Source organism: Triticum dicoccoides, chromosome 6B (assembly GCF_002162155.2).
Source record: "Triticum dicoccoides isolate Atlit2015 ecotype Zavitan chromosome 6B, WEW_v2.0, whole genome shotgun sequence".
Classification (NCBI taxonomy): domain Eukaryota; kingdom Viridiplantae; phylum Streptophyta; class Magnoliopsida; order Poales; family Poaceae; genus Triticum; species Triticum dicoccoides.
This window is the reverse complement of record NC_041391.1, coordinates 122,907,783-122,910,571: the sequence shown is the minus strand read 5'-3', so window position 1 is coordinate 122,910,571 and position 2,789 is coordinate 122,907,783. Positions and strand designations below refer to the sequence as shown.

The 2,789-nt window shown below is 35.4% G+C and overlaps 1 long non-coding RNA gene across 1 annotated transcript in view; it reads left to right on the top strand.

The window, feature by feature from the left end:
- LOC119320091 overlaps positions 1–1,339 on the top strand; it is a 3,328-nt gene extending 1,989 nt beyond the window's left edge. Inside the window, exon 3 of the long non-coding RNA XR_005154790.1 lies at positions 1,276–1,339. This is a non-coding gene — a long non-coding RNA (uncharacterized LOC119320091). The remainder of the gene's footprint in view (positions 1–1,275) is intronic.
- Positions 1,340–2,789: the final 1,450 nt, after the last annotated feature.

The following is a 2,789-nucleotide window of genomic DNA, read 5'->3' as shown; positions in this document are numbered from 1 at the left end:
CGTGTGTTCATGTTTTGTGTGATTTGCACCATGATTGGATTTTTGGACAAATGGGCATTGTTGCTTCACTGCTATATGTGGTTGATGCTTGGTTCAGAAACTCGGTTCGAGTTAAATTGCTTTAGCATTTTTTCCAGGTTGTGTATGGAAGCACAAAAGTAGTATCAACAATAAAAAGGGTCATTTCACATTTTACTATATATGCATTTAAGAGCTTAGCAAGAGAATAGCCTCTCTGTTCCAGGAGAAGAATTAATGCTCTGTTTTTTGCATATGCATGCAGCAACAACTCTTTTGTATTCTGGTTCAAGAAAATATTTTCTATGTGAAATGAGGAGTAGAATTTAAAAAAAATACAACTTTCGATATGTAATATGTAGTATGTACAATTTTTTTGGGTAGTCTGCGTCGCTAGAAAGCTCCTGTTTAGATACAGTCATCTGCACTAAGCTTCATGATTCATAGAAAGAAAAGGACTCCATAAAGGTTCAGATTCTTGTTATGTTGTGATTTTGCGAGACTTCTGTAGTTATTTATTTTAACACCTATGAATTTAATAATTGGGATCATCTTGAAAATTACGCTTCCACCTGCTGATTTGTGTTGCCTTAGCACTCATGTTGTTTCCTGAAAAAATGTTGTGCACAGGCTGGCTGTGATCGATTGGTATAGAGCCCTATGTTATGAATGTGAATATCGAACAAATTAAATATCGCTCTCGTGATTCTAATGGTAACAAATCATTATCCTTTACCGTGATATGATAGTGGTGGTGTCAGATTATGATACATGGTGTGAATCTTATCGTTTCTCTCACGTAATATCTTCTTATTGTTCAATACTATGATCCACAACGTGATACTGGAAACCTTGATTAATGTTGTGTTACAGTTCTGTTTTTCCTTGAGATTGTGTTTATAAACATATATTATATTTTCAGCTATTAGATAAAGTGTCTATCTTGGTTTGAGTTGCCCGCAAAACCATTTTTTTATAAGCTTGCTTACTATTAGAATATAGTGTGTGTATCTTGGTTTGAGTTACCTTCAAAACTATTTTTTAGAAGCTTGCACATTTCTATTTAGGAATGAGCTTTCTCTACTGAATATGTGATCCTCACTTCTGAGTGGTAAATTCTTTGATCTACATATCTAAGGAGCGGGATGTGAAAGTGCAAAGCAAAATTTCTATTTTGGAATGTGATGTTCTCTACTAAATGTGATTATCAATTTCGTGTGGTAATTAATTTCTGAGCCTATGAACTCTTTGATGCAGCAAACTACTATGGTTGCTGATCCATCACAATATTGACCATGAACTTTGTGCACCTCTGAGGTTAGTAATTCCAGAATTCGAGTGGCACGAACTGCTGTAGCGAGTAAAAGGTGTCTTGCTGATGCTCTCTATGACACTAACTCATGGATCAATGTTTATCTCTACCTTTATCTCTGTTTTGTGTCAGGTTATTTTGGAAACGGAAGGATATCTTCGTGGTCAGCACATCGGTGTCTTAAGGCCGCTTCCTGTGTCACTGCGCCGGCAAAGTGCAAGAACAAACATGGATGTATCAGTGTAGATAATTGTAACTTTATTTCTTCATTGATTTAAGATACTCACATATAATGTACATGGTTACCAATGCTCTACAATACCCACATAATTGTTGGTTCTAATTGGCTTCTCTATCGGAGAGTCAAGCCACAACTTGACAAATCTGCTATCATGTTCAGTAAAAATACCAAGAATGATGTTCGGAAAGCTATGCTGCACCAGCTGGGACTGGGTTGTGAGACTTGGAATGGAAGATACCTGGGCCTCCAGTGTATGTGGGACGATGAAAGAACAGAAGTCTTGTGTATCTGAAGGATAGAATTTGGCAACGTATACAAGGCAGGGAAGGAGGTTTTGATAAAGGCATGTGCCTGGTCCAACCCACTTTTGCCATGTCAGTTTTTGACCTTACAAAGGGGCTATGTGAAAATGCGTGTTTTTTATATGTAAGGATCCAAACTCTTAGTGTTCGTGTTTGCCCAGATAGAAGATTACTAAAAAGATACACACATTTTCATCGGCATGATTTTGAATGTTAATTTGTGCTACAAATTAGAATGTGTATATGTACATCTCATTATAGATAACAAAATATTGTTTTTCCTAATAAAGGGGATTATATTTGTTACATTCATATATTGTTTTAAGTAGAGCCCTATGCTACAAAATTTAAATGTGTATCTACATCTTATTGTAGACAAAGCCGTTTTTTCTAAAAGAGATTAAACTTATTGTCATATGTGCTTGCCCACAAGGAAACAACTAAACCATGAATTTCTTTTCATCGCTAACATGGAATCAATTGGTCTCGGCGCCATTTGGCACAACGGGTCTACTAGTATAACTAGTAGAACGCCGTGCGTTGCCACGGGCTTTTAGTTTATTCTTTTTGATTACGCATATAATAATGTACAATCTCCGTCCAGAAAATTTTGTCGGAGAAATATATAAAAATGGATGTATCTAGAATTAAAATACGTCTAGACACATCAATTTCTCTGACAAGTATTTTTGAACAGAAAAATTATGTCATATTTTGCATGCATATAAATGATAGCGTGTAACAATTGGAAAATAACTAAAATCCACTTCACCTACAAGGTAACTTGATGATATACACAGAGAGACATGATGCGCTTAAGATATTATATATTACAAACTAAGATTTACTTACAAGGTAGGAATGTTGACTTTAGGTTCATGTACACGGTACTTCAACAAGTATAATAAAAATCTAT